This window comes from Triticum dicoccoides, chromosome 1A (genome assembly GCF_002162155.2).
Source record: "Triticum dicoccoides isolate Atlit2015 ecotype Zavitan chromosome 1A, WEW_v2.0, whole genome shotgun sequence".
Taxonomy (NCBI): domain Eukaryota; kingdom Viridiplantae; phylum Streptophyta; class Magnoliopsida; order Poales; family Poaceae; genus Triticum; species Triticum dicoccoides.
In genome coordinates, this window is record NC_041380.1 from 196,301,918 (window position 1) to 196,323,836 (window position 21,919).

Below are 21,919 nucleotides of genomic sequence, written 5' to 3' on the forward strand. Positions count from 1 at the left end.
ATTAGGTTTTCCAAAACCCCCTGAATTGAGACTTGAACTACAAGAACTTAATTAACGGTGTGAAAAATCTTTCAAAAATTATATTTGTCTCCTATTAGATATAGGGCACCTAGAAACCACAAAAATATAATTTGAAAAGTTATTTTCCGATTTTATTTAAAAGCTTTTTCTTCAGGATAGAAATGGTTTTTAATAGGTTAAAATTATTTTAAAACTTCAAAAATATTTGAGAAAAATCAGGGAAACTCAGTGAACATATATTTTCCATATATAATAGTTTCAACACATGGTCATGTTCAAAATATTGGGCAAAGCCCTCCAAAACCATTTCTGTCCATTTCAAGTATTTGAAATATTTCTACAAGAAATATTTTCAAATAAATCCAGGAAAATTCTAGCAAGTTACAAATGCATAATAGGATGACCTTGCAGAGTTTCAGCTCAATCCAAATTGTTTTGGACCAAAAGGTGCCACAAAACCCTCTCTGTCCAGATTCAAGCTTGAACAACTTTACATTGCCAACTTTTTCCAATTGGCCCGAAACCTTGTGGTCATGCTCACAACCCCAAATGATGACACTACACCAAGTGGTGCATCAAGGGGAATGGTTTTGCATGACTAGATCTTGGAAAACCCATTTCTGTTGATTTCTAGGGTTTATAAAAGCTGCATTGGCAACTTTGCCCAAATGAGCTCAAATTTGGTGGAAAATGTTATTTCTATGTGCCATTCCATCCTGTTAAGTCTCATGTCATGTGTAATTCATTTTCTAGCTCAAACCACAATCAAACACGTTTGACAGAATTTAAAATTCCAAGTTTCAGCCCCTTGCACTAATCTCCTTGAGCCACAATCTTTACCACAACATGTCCTAGAACCCCTCTACCACTTGAAAGAGTTTCGTGGCCTCAGCTCAATTATATGGGGGTGATAACCCCATTTTCCATCTCTGTACATCATCATTCCCACTCTCTCTCAACCCCTCACTCCTCTAGTGGATCCCCAGGGCATCCGATGCCATTTCCGCATTGTTTACTCCCCATGCAGTCCCTAGACACAAGTGGACGCGCGGATGCCGGCCAAAAATGCGCTCTAGAGCGCTTGGCAGGGCGTTCGACCATTGACGCCGCGTCCCTCGACCACCTCGAGCCTCCCCCTTGCGCCAGTCAAGGTGCCTCGACGTCCGCAACACGCCACCACGCTGGCCCCCTCCTTTCCCTCTCTGTCCTGCCCATGCCGCGCATGCCCAGAGCCGCCTGAGACCGCCAATGCTCGTGCGACCTCATGGCTCCACCCGAAGCTCTCCCCGCTCCCTCTCTCTCTTCCTGGCACCATACTCCACCCCCATGAGCACCAAAGACAACCCCTAGCTCTCTCCCCTTGCCGCCTGAGCCGTTGCCACGGCCGCCCATGTGCCGCGTCCACGATGAGCCATGGGTCGGCTACTTAAGGCCACCCCGAGCCCCCTCTCTACTCCTTTGGCTCTCTCTCCCTCCCGTGCACCCCCTGGACCAACCCACTCCACTCCCCATGCCCTCCAACCCCCTCCATGGCCGGAGCCATGCCGTCGGCCTCCGCCAAAATTCGCATCCACCACTCCTCCTCCTTCCTTCTAGGCTTCACCAGAGCATCTCCAGCATCACCGCGGGAACCTCCCATGCTTCTCCCTCCCCTCCCCGTGGTCGTGGCGTCGAGTTCCACCGTCACCGTCAGCCTCGTCCGCCGCGGCCGACACCCTGCTCAACCCGGTGCCCTGGCCGACCGTGCCACCAACGGTTGGACGCGATCGGGTCCCCTGAGCACACCGGTGGTCAGCTCACCGGAAACGGTGGCTTGTGGTACTGGCAAGCAGCCGTAGACACCGCCCCAGCCCCTGCTCTGTTCAAGTGGGAGGTTGGGGATGAACCCGACATATGGGCCCCCCGTGTCGGCGACCCTGAGTGCCGGGCCCATAGATTAAGTGGACACGACTTCTTCGGGAGCCGTCTCCCCGAGGCCAAGGTGTATTCTGGGGGGGGCTTCAACACCATCACTGCCGCCAGTGCGGCTGTGCAGCTGGGCCAGGCCTAGTGCACTTCCCCGCTAAGTCTCACCCAGTGCAAGCGGTTGCCGCCCAGATCCAGCCCGTTTGGGTATAAAACTTTTCCTTTTTATTTCCTATACAATTTGTAAAATCCATAAATAATTCAAATAAACTCCAAACTTGATGATTCAAATTTCTAGTAGTTTCTCAATTCATGCCCTATCTCATGGTGCTAGTTGCACATTTTTCCAGAAATATTTATTTCACAAATAATTATCAAAATACCATTTTTACATTTTTGTCATAAACTTTAGAAAATCACAGAGGGCTCAAATTTGATCCAAATGCCATGATTCAAATTCCTAGATGCTTCTAAGTTCATAACTTAGTTTGTGGACATTTTCCTTAATACTTTTTGTGCCACACAAAATAATGAGCCATTTCTTCATATTTGTCAACTTTGCAAATTCATAGGAAAGTCATTTGAACTCCAAATTAAGTGGAACCAACTCCTAGGAGATTCTAAAATCATCCTTTGTTAAATGGGTTCCATTGCTCATTTTTCAAAAATATATTTCTGTACACTTCTTGCTAATCCACAAATCCCTCGATTCCATAAGATTGAAATGTTCAGAGATATCCATTGATCAAACCCCAATGAAACCACTTTGGTCATTCCTCATATGACCAAGGGTATCCTAGAAAAGTCCAACTCACATTTTTAGAGCACTTTTATTTCCTGCCTTGTTGTGTTGCTTCCTATGATTGTTTCCGATGTTAGTTGACGAAGTAGATGAAATACTCTGAGATGGACCAGAAGATTTGAAGACTCTGATGAACCAGGCAAGCAGCCCTTCGACCATGTTGAACCCTTTTATATCATGAGAACATTTTCACTGTTTAATCGAGTGCATGATGGTTCTTGAATGGCAACCATGCTGGGCTTGCCTCTGTTGCATACCCGTTGATACTTGTGTTGTTCATGACTCTATCCTTGTTTAGAGTTGTGCTGATGGATTGTAGAAATATGCTATAGTAGTTGGCTATGCAAAATGTGTTAGGGTTATGCATGGAAAGAAACAAGTGTGGATGACATACTTGCATATAGCCCAGTGGGTGCCACTAATGCCCTTGGGAGATGATGATGAATTAGGTCACTACTTGGTGGGGAGGTAGTGTACCGAGGATTCATGAAAGTGTTGTTTACAGAGACAAATTAAACTTAAGATTGTCTACCGTCCTAACCAAACATGTACAACCACACTACCCCTTATGGGACGGGGGATTATTGATTACCTAGTTCGTGCTAGCATGGATGCCCGCATTACTAGTGACAGGAGTGACATTGTCACTCTCTGCACGGGGTCGTGCTTGGATAGGCGGACATGACTGTTTTCACAGGGCACCGGACACACCGTTGGTACCCCCGTGCATGCGAGATGTGATGAGTATGGGAGCGTGGGTCCACCAAATTAAATTGTGAAAATGTTTGGCACAGGAGCTGTTACCAATTGAGTGGACTCTATGTTGGTCACGACTAGGGAAAGGTAGTGATCGGGTGCTTACCCCGGGTACTTAAGGTACCGCGGGTCGTGGATGACACGGAAGCTTCCTGGATCTTGTGGGTAAAGTGTGCAACCTCTACAGAGTGTCAAACTATTCGAATAGCCATGTCCACGGTCAAGGACAGTTGGGTGGTGCTGCTTAGACTATGTCCATAAGTTTCTGGAAAACAACACGGTTTGGTAAATCTGTCGATGTGATTCGTGAGGAAGTCACGGAGAGCTCGAGCTTGAGTTGTTCATAACTCTTTCTCGATGTTGATGTCTGTAACCTCCTGATACTTGTTGCAGACACATTCATGTCCTTGATAAATGATGATCATACTTACATGAGAAAAACTAGCTTTCTGCAAAAATGCCAAATCAGCAGAAGAGCCTTGCATAATTATTCTGTTAGCACTCTTGGGTTGCTTGCGATTACATTCAAAGTACTCATTCGCTTGCCACTGGTTATTTTATTGGCTAGGCATGAAAGAAAATGATATGATGAAGAATACTTCGGTGAAGAACATGCGAGCTAGGACGCTTCGCAGTCAGAATGCCTGTAGGGTTAAGACAGATGGCATGGGTCCAAGTTATCGATGAAGATTTCCGCTGTGAAGTTATACTCAAGACTTGACCATAATGGTCATAATTTATGTAAGACGATATGTATGGATGTAAGACTCCTGTTATATAGCTTCTGTGTGTTCGGTGAGCATTGATCTCTGGGATCACCACACACCTGCATTCGGTGATCACAACTTATGAGTCGGGGTCGCCACAATCTCATCCAACTCCTCACTGACTAGCGAGCCTACGAAGAAATTACTCACCCCTAGTGGGGAGCATCATGGAATTGGTGATGGAGAAGGGTTGGTGATGACGAAGAACGAAGATCCCCCTCTCCAAAGCCCCAAATGGACTCCAGGTCTGGCCTCCCGATGAAGAACAGGAGGTGACGGCAGCTCCGTCTCATGGACCACAATAATCTTTCTCCCTGATTTTTTTGGAAAAAGTAGGTATTTATGGAGTTGGAATCAGGGTCTACGGGGCCACCAGGTGGGGACAACCCACCTGGGCGAGCCCGGTGAGGGGGGCGCGCCACGATGGGTTGTGCCCACCTAGGTGGCCCCTTCTATAGGTCTTGGCTCCAGAAATTCTCTTTTATTATATAAAAATTCCTCGCAATGTTTCATTCCATTCCAAGAACTTTTATTTCTAGACAAAAACAACACCATGGTAGTTCTGCTGAAAACAGCGTCAGTCTGGGGTTAGTTTCATTCAAATCATGCAAATTAGAGTCCAAAACAAGAGGAAAAGCATTAGGAAAAGTAGATACATTGGAGACGTATCAGCCGTGCGCCCCCTCCTAGGGATTCTAATAGGACAAGGAGGAGGGGGCGGCGCCCCTCTTCCCTTTCCCTCTCCCTCTCCTTCCTTTTCCCTCTATGGAGAAAGGAAAAGGGGGGCGAATCCTACTTGGACTAGGAGTCCAAGTAGGACTCCCCCCATGGCGCGCCCCTCCTGGCCACCGGCCTCGTCCTCCCCCCTTTATATACGGGGGCGGGGGCACCCCAAAGACACACCAAGAAATCTCTTAGCCATGTGCGGTGCCCGCCTCCACAGTTTACTCCTCCAGTCATATTGTCGTAGTGCTTATGCGGATCACATCACCATCACCGTCACCACGCCTTCGTGTTGTCGGAACTCCCCCTCGGTCCTCTATTGGATCAAGAGCTCGAGGGACATCATCGAGCTGAACGTGTGCTGAGCACGGAGGTGTCATACGTTTGGTACTTGGATCGGTTGGATCGTGAATACTTTCGACTACATCAACCGCGTTAACCTAACACTTCCGCTTTCGGTCTACGAGGGTACATGGACACACTCTCCCCATCTCGTTGCTATGCATCTCCTAGATAGATCTTGCGTGATCATAGGAAATTTTTTGAAATTGCATGCTACGTTCCCCAACAGTGGCATCCAAGCCAGGTCTATGCATAGATGATATGCACGAGTAGAACACAAAGAGTTGTGAGAGATAATAGTCATACTGCCTACCACCAACGTCCTACTTTGATTCAGTGGTATTGTTTGATGAAGCGGCCCGGACCGACATTACATGACCGCGTTCATAAGACTGGTTCTACCAATGTGCTTTGCACACAGGTGGCTGGCGGGTGTCTGCTTCTCCAACTTTAGTTGAATCGAGTTTGACTACGGCTGGTGAGGTAGTCCTGAACTAAGGCGTCCTCAGGTGTCCGATCTATTGGATATGGGCCAGACTGATGGGCCTTAAGGATACAAAGACCGAAGACTCCACCCGTGTCTGGATAGGACTCTCCTTGGCGTGGAAGGCAAGCTTGGCGACCAACTATGAAGATTCCTTTCTTTGTAACCGACCTTGTGACTCTAGATCCCTCCAGTGTCTATATAAACCGAAGGGCTAGGTCCGTAGATAGGCCGAATCCTCATAATCATAGCCAGACTAGACCTTTAGGGTTTAGTCATTACGATCTCGTGGTAGATCAACTCTTGTAATACTCATATTCATCAAGATAACTCAAGCAGGACGTAGGGTATTACCTCCATAGAGAGGGCCCGAACCTGGGGAAAACATCGTGTCCCCTGTCTGCTGTTACCATCGTCTTAGATGCACAGTTCGGGACCCCCTACCCGAGATCCACCGGTTTTGACACCGATAATGGAGCTTTCATTGAGGGTTCCACTATGCCGTCATCAAGAGGTTCGATGGCTCCTTCAATCATCTACAACGATGCTATCCAGGGGGGAGTCTTCCTCCCCGGACAGATCTTCGTGTTTGGCGGCTTTGCACTGCGGGCCAACTCGCTTGGCCATCTGGAGCATATCTAAAGCTATGCCCCTGGCCACCAGGTTAGATTTTGGAGCTTGAACTATGTTGCAGACATCCGTGGAGACTTGATCTTCGCCAGATTCAAGACCGCGACAACCACTCCTGGTCACCCCAATGGACATGACCTAAATCTGTCATCGGACAGCATCCAGGAGATAGCTCCTGTAACCACTCTGGCCCTAGATCTAGAGCATACTGCGCCATCCAAGGAACTGAGGCTCAACCCCACCACGGAGGCCACAGACTCCCTGGCATTGGAGCCGTACATAGACTTAACCTCACACGATATCTGTGTTACCGAGTCCCAGACTCGTCTCCGGCAATAAATTCTGAACTGTGTGAGTCCGCGGACGCCGAACTTGACCGTTTGTCGATCTTCGAATTCAGCGCTGCAGACATCTTCCAGCACTCGCCTTTGGGCGATGTGCTAAACTCATTAAAAAATTGTCCTTAGCATGGGATTCACAGCCGAACTCTATCCGGTTCGAGCTAGAAACTGATGATAGAGAATTTCGCTCCCCACCCTCCACCCACTTCATAGCCACTGTCGAAGACTTAACTGACATGCTCTATTACGGCTCCGATGACATTGACGGTATGGATGACGATGTCGGAGAAGAAGAGGCCCAGGACCCTCCGTTCACCGGACGCTGGACGGCCACTTCCTCGTACGATGTATACATGGTAGATGCACCAAAGGAGAACAGTGGCAATGACAAAGAAGATCCAGTTGAGGATAAACCTCCTGAGATACAATCGAAACACCAGTGTCAGCGGCGTCGCTCTAAGTCACGCTGCAGTAAAGATACAAACACCGGCATAGGAGAAGATAAGACCTCGGAAGGTGCCGAAGACAACGAAGACCCTGCTGACGCAGCTACCGAACATGATGAATGGGAAGATGGGCAGGTTATCCCTGGTAAATAGGCCAAGCAGGAGGACTCGAAGGACAGTAATTATCTTCCACTCTCCAAGGATGAGGCGAGCCTCAGCACCGAGGATTTCATCATGCCTGATGAACCTCTTGAGCAGGAGCGCTTCAAGCGCCAGCTAATAGCCACTGCAAGAAGCCTGAAAAAGAAGCAGTAGCAGCTTCAAGCTGACCAAGATCTACTCAACGATAAATGGACTGACCTGCTAGCTGCTGAAGAATATGGCCTTAAGCACCCGGCCAAACGCTACCCGAAGCGCAAATTACTACCTCAGCTTGACGACGAGGCACCGGAACACATACTACCATCGCGCAATACGACTGACCGACCACCACGTGGCTGGGACAAAGCGGCAACTCTAACCAAACACAAGCCCGCCCCTCCTCATTGGAGAGGCAGAGGTAAATCAGCTCACGGTCATACATATGACCTTCAAGATGACCTGAACAATAAAGCAGGACATACCGGATCGATCTACAGATCGCGAGGACGCGCCGCGGCACGCGACGACGGTCATCTATTTGGACCTGACAAACCTAGTCATGCGCGAGCTGAAAGCCGCAGACGAGCTACGTCGCGATACGGCCAGATATAGAGGCACCGCACACCATCATTTCTTCATTGACGAAGTCATGGAACATGAATTCCCAGAGGGGTTTAAACCCATGAATATAGAATCATATGATGTCACCACAGACCCCGCGGTATGGATCCAAGACTTCATCCTCCACATTCATATGGCTCGCGGTGATGACCTTCATGCCATTAAATACCTCCCCTGGAAACTCAAAGGGCCAGCACGGCACTGGTTGAACAGCCTACCCAAAACTCCATCGGCAGCAGGGAGGACTTGGAAGAAGCCTTCCTTGATAACTTCCAAGGTAGATACGTTCAATCTCCGGACGCTGATGACTTAAGCCATATAGTTCGGCAGCCTGGGGAGTCCACTAGGAAATTCTGGACCAAGTTCCTATCTAAAAAGAACCATATAGTTGACTGTCCGGATGCCGAATCCCTAGCGCCCTTTAAACACAGCATCCGTGATGAATGGCTCACCCGCCACCTCGGCCAAGAGAAGCCAAAGTCCATGGCGGCCCTCACGGCACTCATGACCCGCTTTTGTGCGGGCGAGGATAGTTGGCTGGCCCGTAGCAAAAACAATGCAAGCGCTTCCGGCACCCCTGAAGCTAAAAATTGCACCGACAAGTCTTGACGCAACAGGTACAAACGTCGAAATAACAATGACAACACCGAGGATACGGCGGTCAATGACGGATTCAGTGGCTCTAAGCTTGGTCAGCGGAAGAAGCCGTTCAAAAAGAACAATTTAGACCCATCTAGCTTGGACCGCATACTCGATCGTAAGTGCTAGATTCATGGCACCCCAGACAAACCACCCAATCATACCAATAGAGATTGTTGGGTTTTTAAACAGGCCGGCAAGTTAAATGCCGAAAACAAGGATAAGGGATCGCAAAGCAAAGATGACAACGAGGAGCCACGGCCACCAAACACAGGGGGACAGAAGAAGTTCCCTCCTCAGGTCAAAATGGTAAACATGATATACGCTACCCACATCCCCAAGAGGGAGCGCAAGCATGCGCTCAGGGACGTCTACGCGATAGAGCCAGTCGCCCCAAAATTTAATCCATGGTCGTCATGCCCGATCACTTTTGATCGCCGGGATCATCCGACCAGTATCCGTCATGGCGGTTCAGCCGCACTGGTCCTGGACCCAATAATTGATGGGTTCCACCTGACGCGAGTACTGATGGATAGTCGCAGTAGCCTCAACTTTGTCTATCAAGATACAGTGCGCAAAATGGGCATTCATCCATCACGGATCAAACCCACAAAGACTACCTTCAAAGGAGTCATACCAGGTGTAGAGGCCCACTGTACGGGCTCAATCACGCTCGAGGTTGTCTTTGGATCTCCGGACAATTTCCGAAGCGAGGAGTTAATCTTCGACATAGTCCCCTTTCACAGCGGCTATCATGCACTGCTCTGACGGACCGCATTCGCCCGATTCAACGCAGTGCCACACTATGCTTATCTCAAGATCAAGATGTCCGGTCCATGTGGCGTTATAACAGTCAATGGAAATACGGAACGCTCCCTCCGTATAGAAGAGCACACAGTTGCCTTAGCAGCAGGAGTACAGAGCGGCCTTCTCAAGCAGAACCTTAATTCGGCTGCCGAGCCCACAGACACTGTAAGGAGGGTCCGAACTACCTTGCAGCAGGACAGCTCGGCCTCCATCTCAGTCCTGGTCAAGTGGTGGCATTTGCACCGCTACACACTCAAAATTCCATGGGCATCGATAGAGGCATAGCCGGCTTGTGATCCACAGTACGGCTCAACCGACACCGGATACGCACATACTTTCACTTTTTATTCATTTCCTTTTGAGGTTTCAATCTCGCAGGCCCCATCTGATGGCCTGATCATCGGTACTCTGAAAGGACAAAACACACCAAGGCAGCAAGAGCACAGGCATATGGGGGACTTCTCTAAGTGGTTTTGTTAACGATCACTCTACCTGCTTTTCAGGAACCACGTGCAGCTCTCCCTTGGTTAAGGCATAGTAACTAGCCTTCTGCTTATTGCATTACTTGTATAAACGCACTTTAACGCACCAAAGAAATTATAATAAGAACAGTTTGCGGCTCAAATTTTACGGCTCTAACTTAACACTTGTTCTTCTTTTTGCTTCCTTTTATCTTTCCTTTTTTTGGTAACTTTATCAGGTACCACACGTACACTTTGGTACGTTTGATGTTTGCCAGGGGCTTCATAGCACCCCACACTACGGCAACAAAAGTCTGAACACTTTTTATAGTATAGTTCGGCACCCCGAATTTAGCATTATATGCATTGGCTCCGAATCATGTCTTTGGTCAATAGTTGGGTTGCCCAGCTCCTGTGCTTGCTACCTTACGTTCCACTATATCGGCTAAGGTAGTAAAGGGAGAACTACTGAGATTGTGCATTGGTTTATCCAAAAGAGCACCTCAGTAGAGAAAGCCAAAAACTGGCTGTCATGATGCGGCGAGAGCCGGTCAGCTCTTCGGAGGTTGCAAATCATTGGAGATTTCTTCCGCATTACGTGAAGGATCGGTACTTCTCGATCAGACGCTTATAGCACTCTAGTTTGTATACTAGGGGTTGCGCCCATGTTTTTATTGTCGAACTCCTATGGCTAAGTGAGGGCATTAAAGCCGCATAGTCTGGTTGCATGGTTCGTTGCGCTAAACAACTCCTTCAAGGACCATATAATTGGATCAAGATTATTTAGATTCCATCCCGACCACCTTTGTATTTCCTATGTGGGGGCAGAAGTAGACGACTGGCCAACCCTCAGATTTCATACATAACAGTTTTGCCTCATCATACAAGGCAAAGACAACATGAATGCATTCATTCAAAAATAATGTCTTACCCACACTTTGTTGCTACAATGCGAGACCCCTCTAGGACATCTACAAAATAACGCTCGGGTGTGCGGTGCTCCTTGCCCTCTGACGGCCCCTTGGCCAGCTCAACGGCGTCCATCTTTGCCCACCACATCTTGCAGCGGGCGAAGTTCATGCATGCACCTTCAATACAGGCCGATCGCTTGAAGACGTCCAGCCCAGGATAGGCGTTCACCAGCCGCTTCACGAGCCCGAAGTAGCTGCCAGGCATAGCTTCGGCTGGCCATAACCGGATTATCAAATCCTTCATGGCTAGTTCGGCCACCCTATGCAGCTCCACCAGCTGTTTCAGCTGATCGGTGAAGGGCACGGGATGCTTTTGCGCAAGATACTGCGACCAGAACAATCTCTCTGTGGAGCTCCCTTCTTTGGCTCGAAAGAACTCCGTGGCATCGGACACACTGGGTGGCAGATCTGCGAAGGCTCCTAGAGAACTCCGTATCTGGGTTAGTAAGAAATACTTCTTCATATATTTGCTTTGCATACTAAACGCATTACCCGCCGTGATCCTCCTGGCCTCCTGTATCTCCTAGAAGGCACCCTGGGCTTCAACCCGAGCCGCTTCCGTGCTTTGACGAGCCTTGGAGAGCTCGATCTCTCGAGCCAAAACATCGCCCTCCAGGGTCTCGTAGTTCTTCACCGTGTCCTGGAGCTCTTGCTGGACCTTGTTCAGTCGGGCCTTGAGCTTCTTGCAAGCGGCCTGCTCCTTGACAGCTTTCCCCTCGGCTTCGGCCAAGGCCTCTTTCACGGCCGCGACCTCGGTTGTCGCCCCTACACATATAATGACACTACAGTCACCATACATCATTTACTCTTTCCGAATATATAGCGAGCCATTGCATACCTTGCTGGTCTTCCAGCCGCTTCCTCGTCTGGCCAAGTTCTTCTTCGGCTCGCTCCAATTTCTGCTTTATTCCGGAGACTTCGGTAGTATGAGAAGTCGCGGCCAGCAGCGATGCCTACTTATTCACATCAAACACACTTGGTTAGTTCCCTACAAAATTCAATTGATCCTCTATCTGGTTTTTCTTTCCGAACACTCGATAGTGTCTCAGGGGCTACTGTCTATGTGGAGATTTTCTCAGTTAAATGCCGCTTACCTCAAAAATTGTCAGCATGCCGTTGCATGCTTCGGTCTGTCCGCTCTTGACGGATTGAACCTTCTCAATCAGCGTACCCATAAGGATACAGTGGTCTTCCACAATGGAAGCTCCTCGTAGCGCTTCCAATAAATTATCCGGCGCCTCTGGTAGGGCAGAGGTCGCCAGTGGGATGGGCGTGCCTCCTTCTCTTTATGGAGGCTGCTTGTCGGACTCCAGGGCCGTATGGGCCTCCTGATCCGTGCTCGGAGGGGGGCAAAATTGAGTATGGCCCCTTCGTCAGTCTCCATGGGGGCTTGTTCCCCCATGTGTCCGGCGGCCGAGGTATCACCCTCTGGTGCCGCCTTGACGACCTGCGAACCTCTCCCTGGCCAGGGAAGGTCCTTCAGGACAGCACCTCGATGTCTACCTTGGCCTCGGGAGAGTAAGCGGTCGATGGTGTCTCGCTAGCCATCTCCTTTGAGTCCAACGAGCCTCTTGACGAGGATCATTGGGGGCTGTCATGGGCCGGACTACAATAACACGATTAACCATATTAATGCCATAGGGTGAAGATGCCGGATAAATAAACAAGTGTGGGTTCTTAGTACTCACGAGGCTGCCAGGGGCTTAGTCCGGCGGCTTTGCTCCGGGCTGCTTTCGACGTCCCATGCGGACTTATCCATCTTGGGCGCCTCCGCCTCCAGATTTGTGGAGGCCGCCCTCTTCTTCCTCCCCTCATCAGGGGGAGAATCACTCTCCTCCTCCTCCACATCGTCGTCGTCTTCGGCGATGGAGGAGCGGGTCTTGTCTTCGGACGTCGTGTACGAAGCGCCCTTGCGGGCGGGGCCACTCCGGACCCCCTTGGCCTTCCCCGTGGCCTTCTTCGCTAGCGCCGTATAGGCCACCGGCACCAACATCTTCACTAAACGCGGAATGACTGGTTCTTCAGGCAGCGGAGCCGGACACTGGATCTTCTACGCCCTCTCCATCTAATCCTGAAGAAGCAATGATAATAATAAGCTTAGATATCATCCTTGAAACAAGCAAGTAGGGGATGAGTTAAAAATAACATACCTTGAAGAGCAACTTCCAGGCGTCTTCGTGGCTAGTTTCGAAGAGCCTCTTCAGGGTATGGTGCTTCTTCGGATTGAATTCCCATAGAGGGCGGCTTCAACTTTGGCACGGGAGAATCTGGCGAACTAGCATCACCTAGATTATATCGACAAGCTTGATGTCCTTGTCCATCATACTTTGAACGCGCGTCTGCAGTGCTATCAGCTCATCTGGCGAACACCAGTTCGGGCTCTTCTCAACCCAGGAGGTGAGCCGCATTGGGGCGCCGGAGTTAAATTCGGCAGCTGCGGCCCAGTTTGGGCCGCGGGGTTTCGTGATGTAGAACCATTGTTTCTGCCATTCCTTGACAGTCTCCACGAAAGTGCCTTTCGGCCAGGAGACATTAGTCAGCTTGCTTACCATGGCACCTCCGCACTCTGTGTGCTGGCCATCCACCACCTTCCGCTTCACGTTGAAGACCTTGAGCCACAGACCGAAGTGGGGTTGGATGCGGAGGAAGGCCTCACACACGACGATGAACGCCGAGATGTTGAGGAAGGAGTTCGGGGATAGATCATGGAAGTCTATCCCATAATAGTACATCATCCCGCAAACGAAAGGGTGGAGTGGAAACCCTAGCCCACGGAGGAAATGAGGGATTAATACCACCCTCTCGTTGGGCTTCGGCATGGGGACGACTTGCCCCTGGGCTGGAAGACGGTGGGCAATTTCCTTCGCCAAGTATCCGGCTGCCCGAAGCTCAGTAATGTCCTTCTCCTTGACGGAGGAGACCATCCACTTGCCTTAGCTTCCGGATCCGGACATGGTTGAGTGCTAGCTTGAGTGGGAAGAAGATGAGAACTTGTCTGCCGGAGCTCAAGAGTGGAAGGGCAGAGGAAGAGAGAAGGTGTGGGAGAAGAAGGGGGAATCCTTATCCCCTTATAAAGGCAGTGAATATCGAACGCCTCCCCACTCGCCCTAAAACTCGCCTATTACCAAGGGTTTTGTAAACGGCACGGTTGGGTTACCCACGCCCGCGTTGATGAAAATCCCTCAATAAGGGGACACGATCTCTGCTTTGACAAGACGTGCCAATGGAAACTGCATCTCGAAACGCGGAATGGCGGGCAAAAATGGTTTGATATGGTGACCGAATAGATGTGATGTCATCTTGCAAATAGTTGTCAGCAGATGGGACTCGTGAAATACTATACTTATGTTGCAGATCTAGACACCTTCGTTTCATCCGAAGACTATCCTGGAGAGTTCGGAAAGTAGAACCCACCTTGCAATGCCGAAGACAATCTGCGCGCCGGACACATCGTCGTTGAAGCCTAGTTCAGGGGCTATTGAGGGAGTCCTGGACTAAGGGGTCCTCGGGTGTCCGTTCTATTGGATATGGGCCGTAAGGATACAAACACCAAAGACTCCACCCATGTCCGGATAGGACTCTCCTTGGCATGGAAGGCAAGCTTGGCGACCAACTTTGAAGATTCCTTCCTTTGTAACTGACCTTGTGTAACCCTAGATCCCTCTCGTGTCTATATAAACCGGAGGGCTAGGTTCGTAGATAGGCCGAATCCTCATAATCATAGCCAGACTAGACCTTTAGGGTTTAGTCATTATGATCTCGTGGTAGATCAACTCTTGTAATACTCATATTCATCAAGATCACTCAAGCAGGACGCAGGGTATTACCTCCATAGAGAGGGCCCAAACCTGGGTAAAACATCATGTCCCCTGTCTCCTGTTACCATTGACCTTAGACGCACAGTTCGGGCCCCCCTACCCAAGATCCGCCGGTTTTGACACCAACAGCCGGTCCTTGTTGAAGGTTAAAAGAACACACTTGACGAAAAATCGTTGTGGTTTTCATGCGTATGTAAGAACAGTTCTTGCCAGAAGCTCGCAGCAGCCACGTAAAACTTGCAACAACAAAGTAGATGACATCTAACTTGTTTTTGCAGGGCATGTTGTGATGTGATATGGTCAAGACGTGATGAGATGTAAATTCTTGTATGAGATGATCATGTTTTGTAGAAGTTATCAGCAACTGGCGGGAGTCCTATGGTTGTCGCTTTATTGTATGAAATGCAATCACCATGTAATTGCTTTACTTTATCACGAAGCGGTAGCGATAGTAATAGAAGCAATAGTTGGCGAGACGATAACGACGCTACGATGGAGATCAAGGTGTCAAGCCGGTTATGATGGAGATCATGGCGGTGCTTTGGAGATGGAGATCAAAGGAGAGATGATGATGGCCATATCATGTCACATATTTTGATTGCATGTGATGTTTATCCTTTATGCATCTTATTTTTCTTAGTACATCGGTAGAATTATAAGATGATCCCTCACTAAATTTCAAGGTACAAGTGTTCTCCCTGAGTATGCACCGTTGCTACAATTCGTCATGCCGAGACACTACGTGAGAATCGGGTGTGATAAGCTCTACATTCACATACAACATGCGCAAGCCAGTTTTGCACATGCAGAACACTTGTCTTAAACTTAACGAGCCTAGCATATGCAGATATGGCCTCGTGACACTGAGACCGAAAGGTCGAACGTGAATCATATAGTAGATATGATCAACATAGTGATGTTCACCATTGAAAACTACTCCATCTCACGTGATGATCGGACATGGTTTAGTTGATATGGATCATGTGATCATTTAGATGACTAGAGGTATGTCTATCTAAGTGGGAGTTCTTAAGTAATATGATTAATTGAACTTTAATTTATCATGAACTTAGTACCTAATAGTTTTTGCATATCTATGTTGTTGTAGATCAATGGCCCGTGCTACCGTTCCCTTGAATTTTAATGTGTTCCTAGAGAAAGCTACGTTGAAAGATCATGGTAGCAACTTCCCGAGTTATCCTAGAAGCACCACTAGGTGCAAGACCCACTGCAGGAGCAACTCCAGATGTTATGAACGTCTGGCAGAGCAAAGCTGATGACTACTCGATAGTTCAGTGTGCCATGCTTTATGGCTTAGAATCAGGACTTCAAAGACGTTTTGAACGTCATGGAGCATATGAGATGTTCTAGGAGTTGAACTTAGTATTTCAAGCAAATGCCCGAGTTGAGAGATATGAAGTCTCCAACAAGTTCTATAGCTGCAAGATGGAGGAGAATAGTTCTGTCAGTGAACACATACTCAGAATGTCTAGGTACCATAACCACTTGACTCAACTGGGAGTTAATCTTCCTGATGATAGTGTCATTGATAGAGTTCTTCAATCACTACCACCAAGATGTAAGGGCTTCGTGATGAACTATTGTCGGTGTACAAAATTAGGGGCCCTTCTGTACCCCTTTACTTGTGCATGGGCAGTTGAAGCCACACCTGCGACAGGGCTCGACAGGGCAGAGGAAGCAAAGATACAAGGCTGCCGAGGCAGCACCCAAGCCAGAAGCATAAAGCGCAAAGGACAGGATGGGCTTCCCCTGGCAAGAGCTTTGCCGAGATGGCCTGCATGACCCGACAAGAGCCTTGCCGGGGCAACTTGCTCAACACCAGCAAGACCGCCACCTTTCAGGCTGAGAGTTATGACGCCATCAACAACGTCAAGGCCAGGGCTACGGAGCGCCTGCATGGTGGCATGCAGATCTTTGAGAAAACCAAAGGCGTGCAAGCCTAGATGAACACCAGAAGATGAAGACCCCGACAAGATCTTGTCGGGGACGATCGAAGACCCCCGGCAAGACCCTTGCCGAGGAAGCTCGCAAGACCCCCCTGCAAGACCCTTGCCGGGAGCGTCTGCGGGGCCAAGGCCAGGCCCGCACTTGCCAAAGCTTTGCTGCCCTGCGCCCGTTACGATGTGGCAACCAGCCTATCAACTAGGAATGCACTTGCGTGGTAGCATGCAGCTTCTAGGCCAACCAGCCAAGCACCTACGTGGTGGCATGCAGATCTTAGTGAAGACCCTGCCACTGCACCAGCTCAGCAGCCAGCCAGCCAGCGTGGCGCGGGATGCCTCATCAGCCTGGACGCATGTCAGAGTAAGGCGAGGTGGCGACGGATGGGACAGGCTTCTTTGCCGTCCCCGATAAAGCAAGAGGACACATAGGCGGCACATTAAATGCATTTGTGCTAGGATGTCAGGAGATAAACTTGTACACTGTACATACTTTCCACCTCCTGTATGCCACTGTGGCAACTCCTTTGACATATAAAAGGAGGCCCAAGGCGTACTTAGGGGGGATTCGGCCAATTCAGACTTTTTGGACTAGGCATGCACCACAACTAGTTCAAGAGCTCAAGAACACTAAATACACACAAAGCAGGACTAGGATTTTACACATCGTTTGCGGCCCGAACCTGGGTAAAAATCCCAACTAGTTGATCTTCTAGACCCGCTCTTCGCGCAGCCCCACGCCGCGCAACCGTAGAAGGGACTCCCCGAGGGATCCCATAGGTGTCATGCCAGAACCCTGACATCTTCGGCGCACCAGGTAGGAGATCTGAGGCTGTGAAAATCCAGTTTTGAACCCAACTCATTGACTCCTTTGTCGTGATGGCTCGAGAGAAGAAGGCGACGTCAGTCAGCCATGCTCTAGTGCCATCAGCTAGGCTAGGATGTGCCGTCCGTAGCCGCAACAACCATCCGCGTGGTGACGAAAAGCTAAGTCACATAAAACCTTGAGCAATTTTCCTTTTATATAAGGTCATCTTCCTCGAAAGATCTTGCTCCTTGTATGGAAAACCTGCACGCAAGGGAACCCTTCCGCTATTGGCAACGCCCTTGTTCTATTTCGAGTCCGCTCAATAGATCAGGCAGCTGCACCGAGAACGGCAAGGTGATTTGCCCAGCAGCAAGCGCCCCCAGCACCCTGCTAAGGATCCATTCCTCAAAGCGCCATAGCAAGGGTTTACGCGCCGACAAACCTATCCAACTAGGCGTAGGGTGTGTACTTACAAGGAAAGATCGAACAGGAAGATAGCATGCTTCATTTCAAAGTACTGTAGAGTTATAATACATTAGTGATTGCACCGTTCTAACTTAAGATAAATTGTCTTGGGCATCAACTAGCAGTGGCAAAGAAAAATGAGGTGGCTAGTCCCGGTGCTGGCCCTCCACCCTCTTGACTCTGTCGACGCATTTGATGATGGGCTCGATACGCTCTTCAAGTGATGCGAGGTTCGTGCCCTCCGGCAAGCTCTCAAGTGCATCGGCGAAGTCGAGGTTGGGGTTCCAGAATGCCACCTTGGTGAGCACCTTGGTCAGGGCACCCCGGCAAAGCCTCCGGGACTCATTGGCCAGATAGGCCGCTTGATTGGATCAGAGCTACTCCAGGGCATCGAGGATGCGCTCGAAGAACAAGGTCGGCCTGGCATTGGGGCTTGTGTTCGCCTCCTAGGAGAACCTAAAGTCGGGCATGCCCATGACGGCTAGATGCGCGGTGAGATTCCCTACGACGCCGATAGGACGGATGATCAAGAGATTCACGCCATCCTCGTAGTCCTTATGGGTGGCGGCGTCATCACTCCGCAGCTCATTTTCGGTCTCGAGGACCTTGTTCAGGGTCTCCTCCTGGGCAGTGGCCTCTGAAAGCTTCCCCTCCAAAGTGCCCAATTGGAGCTTCAGATCATCAATGGAGCTGTTGGCCTCGTAAAGCAGCTTGATCTGGTCGGAGACAGTGACCTATGAATCCGCCAGAGTGCGGTTGGCCGTGTCCCTCTCCTCCGCCAGCTCCAAGACCTTCTTCTTCAGCTCCTCCCGCTCCAGCTCCAGCTTCTCCACCTTGCCGGCGTTGTCCAGGGCAAGAGCATCGAGTGCCTCCTTGTGCCTCTGCTCTAGCTTCTGGATCCTCTGCGCAACTATCTTCTCGATCTCCTCATCCTCTCCGTGGAGCATGGCGACAAGCGCCTGCTCGCGGGCAACGAGGTCTTCCTCTTGGGTGTCCAGCAGATCTTGCTGCTGCATCCAGGTAGCTTCATTCTTGGCGGCATGTTCCTTCGCCGCCTCTTGGGCCCTCTTGACCTCGGTCTGCTTTAGGATGAGTTCTCGCTTGTGCTCATCCAGTTGACCCTGGGCGGTCCTCAGCTCTTCTCGGGCCTGGCCAAACCAGACCTGCGTCTGAGCGACGCGCTCCTCAAAATCCCCCTCAGCCTTCTCCACTGCCGCCATCCTAGATTTCACTTTATCTTGGCGGGCACGGTGGAGCGCTTGGTGCTTATGGAAGTTGGCGCTCATGGCCCGGAGAAGCCGCCGCCAGTGCTCGGTTCATCAACAACCTGGAGCCTGGCGGTGGCGAGCGCCTCATCATCAAACACCTCCCCTTCGGCTGGCGCCCTAGAGCTCGCCGTCCCTGGGAGGTGGATGAACAGGTCATCGCCCACCTTCAAGTACTTTCCCGAGGCGGGGGCTGCAGGGGAGGAAGGTTGGCCGTCGGCCATCCCCTCCCCGGCAGGCCCATTGGCGGCCTCCTCGGCAATGGCCTTGCCGGCCTCCCCGGCAGGCTCCTTGGTAGCCTCCTCGGTGGCACCCTTGCCGGCCTCCCCGGCAGGCCACTTGGCGGCCTCCTCGGTAGTAGACTTTGCGTCTTCGTCAGCCACAATCTTGGCAGCCTCGGCTTCGGCATTCTTGGCGACCCTATCGGTGTCAAAACCGGTGGATCTCGGGTAGGGGGCCCCGAACTGTGCGTCTAGGCCGGATGGTAACAGGAGGCAAGGGACACGAAGTTTTACCCAGTCCGGGCCCTCCCGATGGAGGTAAAACCCTATGTCCTGCTTGATTAATATTGATGATAGTACAAGAGTAGATCTACCACGAGATCGGAGAGGATAAACCCTAGAAGCTAGCCTATGGTATGATTGTTGTTGTGTATGTTGTCCTACGGACTAAAACCCTCTAGTTTATATAGACACTGGAGAGGGTTAGGGTTACACAAAGTCGGTTACAATGGTAGGAGATCTACATATCCATATCGCCAAGCTTGCCTTCCACGCCAAGGAAAGTCCCTTCCGGACACGGGACGGAGTCTTCAATCTTGTATCTTCATAGTCCAGGAGTCCGGCTGAAGGTATAGTCCGGCCATCCGGGCACCCCCTAATCCAGGACTCCCTCAGTAGCCCCCGAACCAGGCTTCAATGACGATGAGTCCGGCGCGCAGATTGTCTTCGGCATTGCAAGGCGGGTTCTCCTCCAAATTCCGTGTACCTATTGAATAAAGTCCGGTTTCTTGTCGATGTTGCGCTCCTTGGCTTCTACGCCCAATAATGGCCGCTTCCCATGTGTCAAACGAATATGAAAAGTCTGAGTGTTTTTACATTCACACCCCTAGCCGCGTAAATGAGCTGCCCTATTTAAGGGGACAAGGATTTAGATCCAAACCACATCTTCCCCCCTTCGCGAGTGTTCATCAGAGTGCATCCGACAAAGGTCCATTCCACCATGGCCAGCCATCGCAACTCCTCCTTTCGCCCTTCCAGCCCTCAGCCTTGATATTGGGAGAGATGCTCCATCCCACATAGTGAGCTAGTGACGCTCCAGACCAAGGGATTTCTCCCCCCGGCCTATATGGTCCCGGTTCGAGCCGGCCTTGCCATCTATAATGGCGGAGAGCAAGCGGAGAGTGCCCCCAATCCCTCCAAAGGAGAGCGGATGTGCCTCGTCCCTTATTTAATAAGGGGGCTCGGATTTCCAATCCATCCATTTCTCCGGGGGCTCCTGGAGTTCTATGGCCTCCAGCTACACAATCTCACGCCTGCCTCCGTATTGCATATCGCGGGCTTCGTAGCCCTCTGTGAGCTGTTTTTGGGTATCGAGGCTCATTTCGGGCTATGGAAAAGGTTATTCTGCCTTGTGCCCCGCTCTAAGGAGGGGTCAGTGTATCAAGTGGGCGTAGCCGAAGTGTGGCGCATCGCCGGGACCGGATATCTATCCGGAACCCCAAAGAAGGCGTCTGAAGACTGGCCTTCGGAATGGTTTTATATAGAAGATGTCCCGCTGCCAGATCCTGTTCGGATTGGCCTACCTGAGTTCGACAGTGCTCCCTTAAAGAAGCGCCTAAGCTGGTGTCCACGGAGCCCTCAGAGGGAAAGTGACAGGGACATCATTTACCTGATGGGCCGAATAAGATTGTTTGCCCATTCCGGACTGACCATGATCGGGGTTATGGCCGAATGCATCATGCGGGGGGTGCAACCGCTTCAGTACATAAGCCACCACATGTGGGACTTTAACAGGGAGGACGACACCACCCACTACGGCCGTAAGGGGCCGGATTCAGCTGCCGCTCTACTAAAGATCTTGTCCACTTTGTATAAGGGAGAAGAGGAGGAATTTCTCCGCGTCAACCCACAGGGTGGATTCTCTATGCACAATCCCCCAAGCTGGGTAAGTGGTCGCATTTACTTGCCCATCCATTTTGTATTCCCATTGTTAAATATTCAGTCTGACGACTTCAACGCAGGAACTGCGTTGGGCTGTTAAGGAAATAAGCAGCCCTCCTCCACAACCCGAGGACCCAGGACGGTCCCTCGATCCGGCCTCTCAAGAGGATCTGGACATATCTGTGGAGCTGATTGATGGAGTGTTCCATCAATTGAGCAAGGACAACGCCTTGGTGGCCATTACGGCCGATTACCCAGGGCTAATCCCGGCCTCCCAGGTAACTGAGATCGAAGTCCCAGTACCCTGAATAGGTGTCCGCCCTCTCGTGTTTTCAGTTTCCTGATTACGACCGAACTTTGCAGGGGAGGTTTTTTAGGCGGAAGGCCGAACCTGTGGTGACAAGCCAACGAGGGGCCGCAGGGCCCCGTGGGCAGAAAAGAAGTGTAGTCCGGACCGAGGCGTCAACGCAAAGGTATGGCGCGCCCCCTTATCCCAGGTGTTATACCTTCAAGGCACATTGACACTCGTGCTCTCTTCAGGACAAAGAGACCTCGCCGGACTATATCCGGAGAGGCTACCAAT